This window comes from Sarcophilus harrisii, chromosome 6 (genome assembly GCF_902635505.1).
Source record: "Sarcophilus harrisii chromosome 6, mSarHar1.11, whole genome shotgun sequence".
Taxonomy (NCBI): domain Eukaryota; kingdom Metazoa; phylum Chordata; class Mammalia; order Dasyuromorphia; family Dasyuridae; genus Sarcophilus; species Sarcophilus harrisii.
In genome coordinates, this window is record NC_045431.1 from 181041242 (window position 1) to 181055976 (window position 14735).

At 37.7% G+C, this 14735-nt stretch overlaps 1 protein-coding gene across 3 annotated transcripts in view; it reads left to right on the plus strand.

Annotated features, from left to right (window-relative positions):
- The window catches only part of SORCS2 (sortilin related VPS10 domain containing receptor 2), a 1208352-nt gene that overhangs the window by 161430 nt on the left and 1032187 nt on the right, over positions 1 to 14735 (plus strand). The gene's annotated exons all lie outside the window — the stretch shown is intronic.

Sequence of the window (14735 nt, forward strand, 5' to 3'; positions counted from 1 at the left end):
CATTTGGCTAGTAATTGAAGCCATTCTAAATGAAGCTAGAAGAGACCTTAATACAGGAGGTCATTTAGTATAATCCCTTAAAGGCAGAATTGGAATTTGTGTACCACAAATATCAAAAGAAAGAAAGAAAGAACGAATGAGAGAAAGAGAGAGAATGAAAAAGAGAGAGAAAGAATGAAAGAAAAATTCACATACACGAAGTGTTTCTGGTAGTCCCTTACATGGAGGAGCATTGCTCATTGATTGGACAATGAACAATTTTTCAGACAAAAATATGATGGCATATTACAATACAAGAAATGAATAGAGAATCATGGGAAGATGTACAGAAACTGAGGCAAAAGTGAAGTAAACAGAACTAGGAAAATATGTGACAACTTCAATAGTGTAAATAAAATGAATAATAACAGCAAATCAAAACTAATGTTCTGTAATTATAATAACCAAACCTGATGTAAAGGAACTTATATGGCAGTCTACCTCCCTCCCTTATTTACAAAAGTTTAAGGGTAGTGTGGGGGATATGGGGTACAGCATTATATGTGCTGGCTTTAAGATTTGGTTGATGTGTATTATTAATTTTGAATTTGTATTATTTATATTATTAATTTTGAATACCTGACTTTTTTTCTTTTTTATTCTAAGAACTGGGCAGGGAGAAGGCTTATATTGAGGAATCAAAGTGATTTCATACTAAAATATATCAATAAAAATTAATTTAAAAAACCTTATTGCCCACGTTTCTTTAGCAATATGAGTGCAGCACACACTTTTACCACATGACTAAGGCAATAGACATTTGGAGAACTGAACCTCATTGAATAAATGGTTTTGCTTGAGAGAAGCAAAGAGGTTTTGGGGAAATTTCTAGCTCTGTTACAAACATACAATTAAATTACAAATATATTAGCAATAACTCTCAAGTAATAAGACACATAAGCATGCTTGCAAATAGGATGGAATTAGATTCTCTCTCTTGGGCCCAGGTGACTCTCAAGGATATTAGGTCATAAAGTTTTCCCTGATCCAAATAATGAAGAGAGAGGAAAAACATCAATAAGAAGCTGGATAAAGGTACTTCTATTGCTTCTTCAATTACCATGGGGAAAAAAGGAACATAAGAAAGGAAGAGGAGAAAAACGGTAAGGAAAGGAAGTCACCTTTATGCTGATTCTTATCATCTATCTCTGATCTACTCAAGTCATATGTTAGATTCCTTTTTAGCAGATGTAGTTGACTCCTTAACTTTTTTGGGGTTTGGCAGCAAACTTAGATCTAGAACTTAAAAAGACCTAAGAAAACATCTATCAACTTCATTTTACAGGTGATGAAATCAGGGAAACTAAATGATTTTCCTGAATTTACAAAGTTAGATTATACTGTTCAGAGGCAAACACTGAACTCAGATTACAATCTGGTGTTTTTTTCTTTCTTTTTTTTTCTTTTTGGTTATATTGCTTCCTCTTAGCTCTATGCTGGAAATGATAACTAGTGGGGATATCTCCTTCCTTTGTTTAAAGGATCAAGGAGGTCCTGCCCTTTTGACAATAGAAAGCTCAGTCTGGGTCTCTTGAGAACTGTTGTATTAGTTGGTTAGTCAGTGAGGACCTAATATGTATTACTTCTCTTACCAAACAAATAGTTTGATGTCATTGACAATTATGATGATGATAGGGATAGCTGCATAGGCAATTTCTTCCTTAGGTTAGTAAACTGAAGTCAAGGAGGATAAATGACTTACCTAAACTTACTCAGTGAATTAAAAGCATGACTAGGGCTGTACCATGGATTTTCTCTCATTTTGTATACTTTTTACTTTGCTGGATTGTTTCTATTGATAATCACAGACTGTATATGATGATGCTCTGATCCCATCAGGTTAAAATCAGTCATGAATTGATAGACTTTGCTCTTCTCAGCAAGTACAATGATCTAGTTAAATTCTAAGTCTCAAGATGGAAAATGCTATCCACATCCAGAGGAAGAACTATGGAGTCTGAATGCAGATTGAAGCATACCATTTTCACTTTTTTTTTTCTTTCTCATGGTTTTTCCTTTTGTTCTGATTCTTCCTTCACAATATGACCGACTAATGTGAAAATGTTTGATATGATTGTATAGGTATAGTCTATGTCAGATGGATTGCTGACTTGTGGAGGGGTGAGAAAAGGAAGGAAGGGAAGGAGGAAAAAATTGGAAATCAAAATCTTATAAAAGTAAATGTCAAAAACTAATAAATTTTTCTTTTAAATTTATTTAATTTTCCCGTTATATTCAAAACAATGTTTTCATTTGTTTTTAAGATTTTTGAGTTTTAGTCTCTTTCCCTTATCCTCACCTAACAACATGTGAAGTTACATTTCTTACATCATGAATGGTATATTTGAACCCCATTTAGGGAAGGAGTGTATTCCATTTAAATGTGACTCAGCCTGACTTGTGAGGAGAGATTAAATGACCTTACAGACTACAGGCCTTATTAATGGTTTTATTATTCCTTTCTCAAGGATGCAGTCTGATTGTTAATTGTTATGACCTGTAGCTCACTTTTGTCTTAGTTTGGCAAGACGCACTAGAGTCTGGGTGTGTCCCCCTGTTGAGGGAGTCTAATTTTATAGTGTTTGAGTTCATATAATAGATTATCTGTAGTTTTTGAAAGAAAGGTATTATGCCTGTATTGATTGGTTTTAATTTGACACTTGACTGAGAGGGAAAAAAAACAGCTTCTTAGTAATGCAGTAGTATTGATTTACACTGGTTCCAGGGAATAGTTTGGTAGTTGTTTCCTTCTTCCAGGAAAAAAAAAAAAAATTAGGAAAGGCATTGTATTCTTATATCTGCCTCTTTTATCTTTGGAGCTCATCCTAGAAGATGTGAGATCCTTTTTATGAGTAGAAGTGAGATCCTTTTGAACAAGAATATTTCAACTCCTCACAGGCTCAGACTGGTTTCTTGACCTGTCCAAAGTCATAGAAGCAGGAAGAATCAGTGTTGGGTTTGAATCTGGATCCTTTAACTCCAAAACTAATGTTCTTTCCACTTTCCCAAGCAGAGATGATGGACAATAGATTTTTTTGTTCTTACCTAGTTAAAGCTAAATTTACAAAGCTAAAATTACAAGGAGAAGCAGCTTGTTAGAGTATCAAGAGCATTGAATTTGAAACTGGAAGACACTAGCTGTGTGATACTAGGCAAGTCACTTAATCCTGTTGGCCTTAGTTTCCTCATCTGTAAAATGAGCTGGAGAAGGAAATGGCAAGCTACTCCAATATTTGCCAAGAAAACCCCACATGGGATCATGAAGAGTCGAACTTAACTGTGAAATGACTGAACAAAAACAACAAATTTGATGTCTCTTAAGTGTGTGCAACTTAAGACCAGGACTTCTAACTTCAAATCCAGTGTCCTAGTGAATTATTATTTATTAATCTACAAAATGGGGATGACCTTAAGAAATCCACTTCTCTTTGGACCTCAGTTTCCCCATCTGTAAAATGAGAGAGTTGAACAAGGTACCCTCTGAAGTCTTTTTCTAGATCTATGGTACTAATATTTATCCTGCCTTCATAGCTATCAAATGAAAAAGGGGATTTGTGTCTGTACTTTATAACCATAAAATGCAATATAAATGTGAGCTTTTATTAAAAAGAAACTCTTTATATAAAAATAAATTTGTGTAATTGCATTTGCTCTGATCCTTTTGGATGGTAGTCAGGAGTTTTAATGAAATGTTTAAAAATTCAAAATGCAGTGCACTAATTAACTAGCTAATCCATAGGAGAACTCAGTGAATTAGCAACCATTGTCACCCATGTTTAATAGATGAGACACTAAGGCACAGGTAAAATTATTTTTCTATGTAAAAGTCAAAAAGCTAGCTCCCAGGCCTGTGCTTAACTGCTTTCATATTCAATTCCAACTATGTCAATATTGTAAAGCTTGTGTTTATGTCTATGAAAATGGCAATTGATTCAACCTTGTTGTCCACCTTTATGTTTATTGGATGACAGATTTGGAACTGGAAGGGGCTTTAAGAAGACTATTAATTGAATCTTTTCTTACAGATGAGGAAACTGAGGCTAAATGATCTGCCCTAGGTTACATAGGAAGGATTTGAATTTGAATATTTAATAGCCTTCTATTAAAAAAGGGGGGGGGAACATAATTTTTAGTTTAATCCAAATTACTAATATTTTCTCCATTGCTTTATTAGGTTTAGATAATCAACAAATTTATCAAACACTGATTCAGGTTACACTGAAATTTTAACAATCAGTTTGAGATGGTTGCAGCTGACTCTAATGTACCTTCAACCTCTTCAGCCTCCGGAATCAACAACATGAGGATGTACAGAAAAAGAGTCTATACAATGCAGCTTCTAAGTGTTTTCAAAAGCTTTGGTTTTTTAGTGGGGGGGGGGGGGGGGGGGGAGGGAATGATTCTATTCTGATTTCTCCCTCTTTTCAGTTGGACATGATAGAATAGCAATTTAAGTGGGCTCAATGATGCTTTGATCCTTCAGTGATTTACAGTCCCCTTCTTCAGTCTAAAGACCACTCTATCTCTACTTCCTCACACAGTGATTCTCACCCAGATCTTTCCACAAATCCTTTCTGGGAGATTTTCTGGGCTTCCCGGTTGGTTACCTTGGCAGCTACTTTCTGTTGTTCTCCCAGTTACTTTCTCTTTGTGACATCATCTTGTGTTCAGGCCTCTTCAGCTTGCTGGGAAGCCATCCTGGAGAAGCTTTGGCTCCGAAGGGTGAACCCCCTGTTTCTTTTACTCCTCTGAGATCCAGGGATTGCACAATTCTCAGCGCTTGGCTTTGTGCCTCCCTGGAAGAAATATTGATGTGAAAAAAGATGGGCTTTGGAGGCAGGGAGAGTCTGGGAATCGATTATTAGGATCACCAACAGCAATAATAGCAATAATAACAATAGTACTAACAATACACACATCTAGATTGTGCTTTCAGATTTCCAACTTGCCTCCTCCCTCACAGCAACCCAGCAAATCATCAACAATATGTGAATAAGTCTAGCTGTGAGTTAAAAGCCCCAAACCCCAGACCTTAGCAGCCCACCACAATTTATGTAAAGCTTTTCATTATAACTCTGGGGAGTTTCTCGGGTATTAGCATATTTTAGAATCTCTTATCAGCACTTCAAGGACAACAGTAGTTGGGGCTGAACTAGTTGGGCCTATCAAAGAACAAACAGTCTATTTGCACATCCAAAAAAACCAGCTGGGAAGTGGGAAAGGCCTTATCTTGAGGAGACTGGAGAAGCTCACACTTTTTATTCTTCTGGCTTCAATGACAGTCTGTTTCCCGGCACTCTGAAAGAACCAGTCATTGCTCAGAAGTACCAGACCCCTTCCCCCAACCCTTCTCTACTCTAAGGGGGGAAAAAAACAACTAAAAACCAGAAAACAACCGTTTGACAACTTTTTTCCCCTTAATAAGACACCAGGATTTTCTAACGGGTGCTGGAATACTCCCTGTCTGGAAGGTAGTGTCTTTGAGGGGCTGTGTTTGTGTCTTCCTGGCGTGGCTCATTAGCCTGTGTAGCCATGGGAGCCGTCACCATCTGGATGACCCAGGCCATTCTGGGGGAGCTGGCTGACCTGGGTAGAGGTTAACTCAGCCTTATTAAGAGGCAGTATTCTCACCCCCAAAGATGCCATAAGGATTTGGAAATCAAAGGGCATAGATCCCCCCCCAGAGATTTTTTTTTTATCCCCTGGAGATTCTCATTTGGAAAACAAATTAGCTGGCTTGATAATAGCATAATGGAACTGGCTCTAAGGCAGATTTCGAGACCTCCTTCCCTATCTCCTCCTCCTCCTCCTCCATACCCCAAAGTGCTTCCAGGGGATATTTTAATGTCTACTGCCACTATCAGTCTGTTAGGGTAGATAAAGTTGCCTGCTGGTATTAAAATTCCAGGTTTAAGATCACTCCCAATTTCAACAGTTTGTTCCACAAAATTCATGCTTACTGTGTATGTGCTAAGGTTCCTTTCTGTATTTCTGAGGTTCATTTATCTGTTCTGTCCTAAAATCCTTTCCAGTATTTGAAGTTCTAATTCTGAGATCTTATCCAGCTCTAAAGCTCCCCCATTCTAGGCCTGAAGTACCTTTTTAGCTCTAGCAGGTCATGGCTATTAGCTGAATTTTCCTGTGGTTCCAACTCACCTTGTGTTCCATATTTCAAGGTCCCTCCCAGTTCAAACATTCAATCTGTGCTACCACCTCTCTTTAGTTAGTGGAATGGTCTGTTGCCTGATTCCACACCGGATATGTTTCAGGGAATCAGAACTTTGGCACACAATACAAAAATGAAAATAAATGAAAGAATTATCCAGGGAGCATCCAACACAAAATCAGGTCCCTTGGCAATCTAAGAATACAGACTAAGAAACTCATATTCTCATGGAAAAGCGCTTGTCTTTTTCTGCTGAGATGAAATGGCCTGATTATATTAAACATAGATCCAGGAAGATTCCTTTCATAGAGGGTCATGGATGAGAACTTGTCAGAAGGGGAGAGAGGAATTTATGAAAGCCTCGATTTGTCCAAGGCTCCCAGCAGACCATGTCAAGAGCTGTTTCTCAACCGACCTGGCAGAGGCCCATGTGTTACTGTATGAGGCCAGATTGTAGGAACTGGGTTTTATGAGGATACCCCATATGCTTAAATGTTGATGAGCAATATGGACACCTAGCCACCGAGTCTAGAAAATAATAGTTAACATTTATATAGTGCTTACTATGTACTAGACAGTGTGCTAAATGCTTTACAATGATTATCCTATTTGAGCTACATAATAACCCTGGGAGGTAGGTACTCTTATTATTTCCATTTTACAGATGAGGAAACAGAGGCAAATAGTGGTTGTGATTTGCTAGGAATAATAATAATATATAATTATATATATATATATATATATATATATATATATAATTATAATAATAATAATGCCCACAATGTGTTCAGGAACTGTGCTAAGTGTTTTATATATCCTTTTATTCTCATAACAACCCTGTGAGGGAGATGCTATTATTATTCCCATTTTACAAATGAGGAAACTGAGACAAACATAGGTTAAATGCAATAATAATAAATATTTCTGGGGCAGCTAGATGGTACAGTGGATAGAGCACCGGCCCTGAAGTCAGGAGAACCCGAGTTCAAAGTTGGGCTCAGACACTTAATACCTCTTAGCTATGTGACCCTAGGCAAGGCACTTAACCCCAATTGCCTCAGAAAAAAAAAAAAAATATATATATATATTTCTATAGCATCTACTATGTGTTCAAGAACTGTGCCAAGCACTTTATAATTAGTATCTCCTTTGATTTTCACATCCACCTTTGAAGGAGAAGGAGCTTTTATTGTCCCTATTTTACAGACAAGGAAACTTAAACAAACAGGTTTAAATAACTTGCTCAGGGTCTTGCAGCTAGGAAGTGTCTGAGGCTATATTTGAACTCAGGTTTTCCTGACTCCAGGTTAAGCATTCTATCCATATCATCACTGGAGGATTTATGTCTATCTGTGCCTAGAAATAATGGTATCCTTACAGCTTTTGATAACAGGGAAGGCCGAATGTGAGTTTCTTTTCTTCTATGTTGCAACTAGTTTTAAATGTTATTTTATAGGAAAAACATAGGATCATAAGATTAGAAATCTGGAACAAAAGATCTTAATAGCCACCTGGTCCAGCCCCTTCACTTAGAGGTAAAGTAACTGAGAGCTTTAAGTCACTAGCTAAAAGTCACACAGACGGGAAATGACAGAGACAGGATTTGAAGGCAGATCTTCTGACTCCAAAGTTAGTTCGTGCACATTCTGCCATGCTGCCTCTATAGGGTGCTTTTGTAGCATAGAGAGCATCAAACCTGGCAGCAGAGATCTTTGAGATGATCTGGTTCAGTTCCCTCATGCTTTCTTTGAGATCCAGATCTGAGAAAGAAAAACAAAAAACCCCCAAACAATAGTAAAAAAAAAAAAAAGGTGAAAATACTATGTTGTGATCCACATTCAATCTCCATCATTCTCAATCTTTCCATTGCAAGTTTATTGGAATTACCTTGAATCAATTCATTGTTGAATAGAGCTAGGTCCATCCTATATAATCTTGTTGCTGTGTACAATGTTCTCTTGGTTCTGCTCACTTATCTTAGCATCAGTTCATGTAAGTCTCTCCAGGCCTTTCTGAAATCAACCTGCTCATCATGTCTTATAGCACAATAATATTGCATTACCTTCAGGTACCACAACTTATTCAACCATCCCCCAATTGAGAGATATCACTCTGTTCTTAGCTCCTTGCCATAACAAAAAAGGCTGCTACAAACATTTTTTGGACTATATCTGGCTTTCTGAGTCAAATAAATTGTCCTAAGGGATCCTTATTTACAGTTTAGTGGCCCCATTTCTATTTAATTTAGTCTGTCTCTCCTCCTTTATTTTACCAGTGAGGAAACAAAGCCCCAAAGGTATTTCTGCCCAGTTATTTCAGCAGCTGATGTGAGATTTTAATTATTGACTTTTGATGCTCTTTCTACTTTGCTGCCATCTCTTTTTAACTACTCCTCAGAGGACTTATTACTTAATTGTTAATTAACAAGTGTTAACTTTGTATGGCACTTTTAAGGTCCTTGAAATTCTTTGTTTACAACAAATCTGTGAGTTAAGTAGCAAGAAACTTGTTATAACTAGAATATAGTTACTTTCCCAGGAATCAATCAGATCAAGGTATCCTAACTCTAAGCACAAGATTCTTGAATGAAGATATGAATGTTGCATAGTACCTGCTGTGAAACTCTCATTTCTCGGAAAAAAAAATAAACTCACTAGAGTGAATTTATAACAGATTTTCTTGAAAAGCACCCCCTCCTTCTCCCAACACTCTAAGATGTAAGTATTCTGGGAGAAAGGAAAACAAGGAGGGATTAGATTAAAAGTAGGGAAGAGCCCATCCAGGTTGGGGGTTGGAGAGGTTACAATTAGTGGGCTCAGTGGGAGAAGGGCTGGTGCCGGTAAGTGATAATAAATGTCTCTGCTGGGTCCTTAACAGAGAAAGGTTGTCTGCAGTTCCCCTTTTAATTTATTTGTTCTGTAAACATCTAAGGAAACCCATAAAAAAGGAGGCTAAGAAGTGGCAGAGATGATTGCAAACCAATAAAAGAAAAGGTTTCAGAGGATATTGTACCATCTGTTTATAGCCAAATCCCATCCAGCTGTGAGTCAGTTAGGGAAGGAAGAGGTGACCAGGTTAGTCCTTTGTTTGACATCCAGCTGTCCCTGCAAAAGCCTGAGAAGAAGCTTAAGGTGGCTGGGACGCTGCCTTCTGTCCTTGCATTGATTTAGGGTTATGTAATAGAATATTGGCCTTGGCTGGGCTTGAGAGGATCTTGGTCTGTCCAAATGTCAGTTCTGCCATTTACTAGCTTGGGAGAGGCATTATATCCTCCTCTGTGCAATAGGGATCTTTTTATAATTTATCTTACATAGTGGTTGAGGGTGGGAGTACTTTGCGTATTTTAAGGTACTCTAAAGATGGGGAATTAATTTTGGAGGTGAATTGTCTCTTTACATAATAATGTCCTCCTGGAAAGATTATGGGAAAACTACAAAAAAATAAGTGTGATAAATGTGATATAGTAGATAAGAGTGCTAGATTTAAAATTCTCAAGACTGAGTTCAAATCCTGCCTTGGACACTTACTAGTTGTGTGAATCTGGATAAGTCACTTGAATCTATATCTCTGTTTATTCATCTATAAAATGGGGCCAGAAAGAGCACTTATAAGGTAACTTTTTGTTCTGTGTCAGTTTTTAGAGGTCTCTCCAGTTCTTCTGCAATTATCCTTTTCATCATTTCTTATGGACCAATAACATTCATATACTGCAATTTGTTTAGTCATTTTCCAGTAGAATAGTCCATAAGTTTCCAATTTTTAGCTACCATGGAAAGAATTTGTATTTAAAGACCCATTTCTTCCTTCTTTGGTTTCTTTGGGATATAGATCTAGTAGTGGCTTAGTTGGGTCAAGGAGTATAATTCCAAATTGCTTTCCAGAATGGCTGAACCCATTCCCAGTTTTACTAATAGTGCATTAGCAAACTATATCATCTTACAGATGGGAAAACTGAGGCTCAGAGGGACTGAATTGCCCAGTGTCACTAGTAAATGGCAGAGCTAGGATTAGAATCCAGCTCTGTTAATTTCTAATGCAGCACTTCCTGTTTCCCCATGATACCTCTGCAACACACATGTGGTTTGGGAAATATAATACAGAATTTGGAGCCATGTGTCCTAGGTTCAAAATCCAGGTTTGCTACTCTATTTTTGCAAGTTTCTTGAGGAGGAGAACTTGACTTTTATTCATTTTTGTATATCTAGCCTCTTCTTCCTTCTTTGTAAAATGTGTTTTGTGGAGATTCTTAACCCAGAGTATGGGGAATCCTAATTAAACATAACCATGAATTAATATGATTATTATAATATTAATGTAAATAATATATTAAACTATTATGTATTTTTCTTAGACATGTTGGGTCCATGGGATCTGGGGAACATTATGTGTGTGAATAAGTGTATATACAAATAAACAAAGTATGTACAGAGGATCAGCCTTTGAATCTTGTCTCTCTTGTTCCCAGTTTTGGGGAGATTTGGGGTAAATTGCTAAGCTTCCTTCTGTCACAGTTTCCTCATCTAGAAGACAAGGGGGTTGGATTAGAGGCTCCTGAGGGTCCTTTATATATCCCTGAGCTCTATTAGTCCCTCCTAAGTGAAGATCTTGTACTCTGTGTAGCAGATAGAGAGGGAAAGCAGATAAAATTCCTGTCCTCCAGTGTTTAATTTAGTAGGAAAAATAATACAGAAAAAATCAGGCTGTACATTATAATGTGAGTAATACTTAGGAGGGAGCATTAAATTACAGTCTCATGTCTCACTTTCAAAACAGTAAGATATTCTCTGTTGCTGTCTCTGTCTCTATTTGTATCTCTATTTCTGTCTTTGTCTCTGTCTTGATCTTTCTCTGACATCACTTTTATTTGGAGGAAAATTGGAATGTTTTCTTGGATGAAGTAGCACCTGAGCAGAGCTTGGAAAGAAAGAAGGATTCAATAGGGAGAGTTGGAGGGGGGAGGAATTTTCCAAGCATTAGGAACAATACGCACAAATTAACAGAAAGGAACTAGGCTGTACAGTAAATATTTTTAAACTAACATAAATAACAATCAGAAAACTGCTAGGACAAGCAACTTCTCTGTAACAGACGATGTATAAAAGAGAGTAGTATGAGACAGAGCAGAAAGATAAGTTGGAGTCAAGTTGTGGAAGACCTTGAATGCCAGACTGAAATTTATAATACATTTTTTTTGAATGCAGGAAAGATTTATTTTATATTCTTGCAAGAATAAGTGCCTAGGTTAGTAGACACACCTTTGAAACTCCAAACGCAGCATTTTATTTCCCACCCTAGAGCACAAGTCTCTCTCCTGATTCCCCATAAATTGTATGTTGCAGCAGTTATAAAACGTGAATTTCCACACCTGATTACATAGCTAGTCCCTGCCCCCAAGGAGCTTACCCTCTAGAAGGGGGAAGCTAAAAGAGGAGGGCTAAGGGCAAAGAACAAAAGGATCTTTTCAAATCTCAGGCCAACAGCCCTGATTACAAAAGTCAGTTACTGCTCCCGAGGAGCTTGCATTCTACAAGGGGGAAACTAAGGGAGCGAGCTGTGCGGGCAAAGAACAAAAGAGTCTTTTCAAATTTCAGATTCAAATGGCAGTCCTTGCTCCAAAGGAGCTTCCATTCTTGATGGGGGAAACTAAGGGCAAAGGAGATTTATAATCCGTTTTATCGGCAATTTGGATCCACTGATGTTTTCTGGAAGGCCAGACAAATGATCATAATTCACGTTTATGTAATGTTGAGTTAGATTGTGTTTCCGTTTTTCAGGACACCGAAGCACAAAAGTCAAATGACTTGGGAAGAGGATCACATTGATGGGAAATCCATCACTTGCTTACTGTTGGCCAGGCAGCGTTTTACAGCCGGTACCGATCAGCCCCGGGGCCGCCGGTCCCGAAGCCCGGATCTAGCTGCCTCTCTGTGAGGAGAATGGGGAGCCGGGCGCTGTCCTCGTCCCCATCCTGACCGAAGACTAAGGGCAGAACCCTTCTCTTCCCCCACTCCCCGCCTCGGGGAGGCTGCCAACAGCCGCCTTCTCAACAATCCTGTGATTGTCATCTCCCTGTCTTGCCGATGTCCTAGTAAGAGGGCCGGAGCCTCATTTGCGCGAATGATCAGAATCTCCACCGGGGCCTCGGTCAACAAGCGGAGCTTTCCGTCTGTGCGCTTTCCCGTCTCAGGTTTTGTCCCGATGATTACAAGTTCTTGGCTTGGCTCCTCGTTGCCTTGGCAGTGAAGAGCCGAGAGACCGGACTGAATGAAGCCGTGAAAAGTGTAGTGTGGCCGAAAACGAAATCCTCCGTCACACAGAAGGGCTGTGTCTTCTCTCTTTGGAGATTGTGGGGGAGGGAAAAAGGGGGAGTTGGTTAACAAAATTACCAACGTGGATTGTTTCCATTGTCCTTTGCCCGAACATTTTCCTGTATTGTGTACACACACACACATACATACATACAAACACACACATACACACGATCAAAGGGACCTTTAGAGGGGAAGGGGAGTAGAGGGTCTCAAAAAGGCAGTGATTGAGGGGAGCCTTTCTGGACTTCTAAGAGGAGCTGATTCTAAAAAGAGGGAGAACACAGCAGACTTAAATTTCCTCGCAACAATTCTATGTTACCCATCTCACAGATCAGAAAACAGAAGTTGTGAAGTGAGCTTCTCATTTCATGGTTGTACAAACTGAGCAGGAGAACCTAGGACTTGCACCCCTATTTTGACTTAAAATACTATGGATATCCTTGAGATGTGAAGTCAGTTGATTATATTGTTGTTTTTTTTGTAGTCTGTGGGGGTTTTATGAAATTACATTGTCAAGTGGAAAGATGCTTTCCAGCCCCAGCCCAACATGGAACAGAAAATGATGTTGGACTAAATTACTCTTATGTCCCTTAACCAGCTACCATTCTATACTCTACTTTCTAAGGCTCAGACAATTTGTGTTCTCTCTCATATTTCTTCAAGTGGGTCTTGAGGAGAAGGGCCCTTACTAGTAGTTGTTTTTGAGAAGTAGAAGTGTGTGTGTGTGGGGAACCTCTCTTCTATTATGCTAGTCTCTAACATTTGACATATTTCTTTGAGTTTTACACTTTGCCATACTCAAACAAAACAAGATTTAACTAGCTGCTCATTAACCCTGTAGAGAATCTATACTTTATTGGCATAGTGTGTGAAAGGGTATCTGAAAGGCTACTAAAAATTAGTCTAACCATGTTATAGTCAGAAAAATAAGGAGATAAAGCTTGTATAACTGGCAATTGTCTTTTTTTTTTTTTTGGATAGATTTTTTTTTCTCTTCCTCAATTCTCATATGATATAAAGGAGAGAGCACTGGAAGAAGAATTATATTTAAATTCCAAGTTGCATGAACTTAGCCAAGTCACATCTTAAATAATTCTATTTGAGCCATATTCTCACTGGTTTTGAGAATCGTGTTTTGAGAACATGAATTGAAAATCATAACTATAATGTGTTCTATAAATATAAGATATTTTTGATAGGGGTAAATTTGGACACATTATCATAAGCTGTTAGGATATAATGAAAACAATTGATTTCAGAGAAGGAGTTATTAAATAAAAACATTTCCAGTGACTATCTAAGTATCCTTATGTGTTTATAGTCAGTTTTGAATTGAATTGTTTTATGTGATATTCAGAAAGTTAACTCAGAGTCACTGTGAGGTCTTCTCTTATCTGTGAATGAATGAATGGGAAAGCATTCATCAAACACTTATGTGCAAAGCATGGTACTAAATACTGGGATACAAAGAGAATAAGGGTTACAATTTCTGCTCTTATGGAGTATATAAAAATGGAGGAAACCTTTTTTCAAAAGAAAAAAAAGGTTTTAGCTTCAAATTAGATAAAAAGATCTCATGGTCTTGAGGGAGATAATTGTAAGGGAGATGGTGATATATCTTCTTTAAGGTCATTTCCAATGATTAAATCCTATCCATTTCGGTTACTAGAATCATTTGATGGTTTCATTGACTTTGGTGGTAAGAATTTCTGTTTCTGTGTAGGTTTTATCTCCATTGAGATGGGGTAGGGTTGGTGGTTGTTTTCTTGGAAGATGGCTGTGATTGAGGGGCTGTGAATAGGATGAGAAAAATTAGTTTACTAGATCAAAGTTTCTTTAACTGTGGGTCATAACCCCATATGGGGTACCATAACTGAATGTGGGTGTTGTGAAAAATTTGGCAACAGTAAAAGGTTTCTGAATGCTCTACATCCTGTGACATCAAATATTACTGCAAGATTATAAAATACACTGCCAAGATTTAATTCTTAATGTAAAAATAACACATCCATCTCATTAGCATGCACATTTGCTTTTGTCTTTAATAAGTGGTAAAATTATATGTATACCAAAGAATTGTTTTTAAAATAAATTTCTTTATAGTTTATTATCAATTAACATTCAGTTTGTATACCTATTTTTATATACCGATGTACTTAGAATCAAGTAAAAATTTCTGAGCCAAAAAGAAGTTGTGAGTGGAAAAAGTTTGGGAAGTT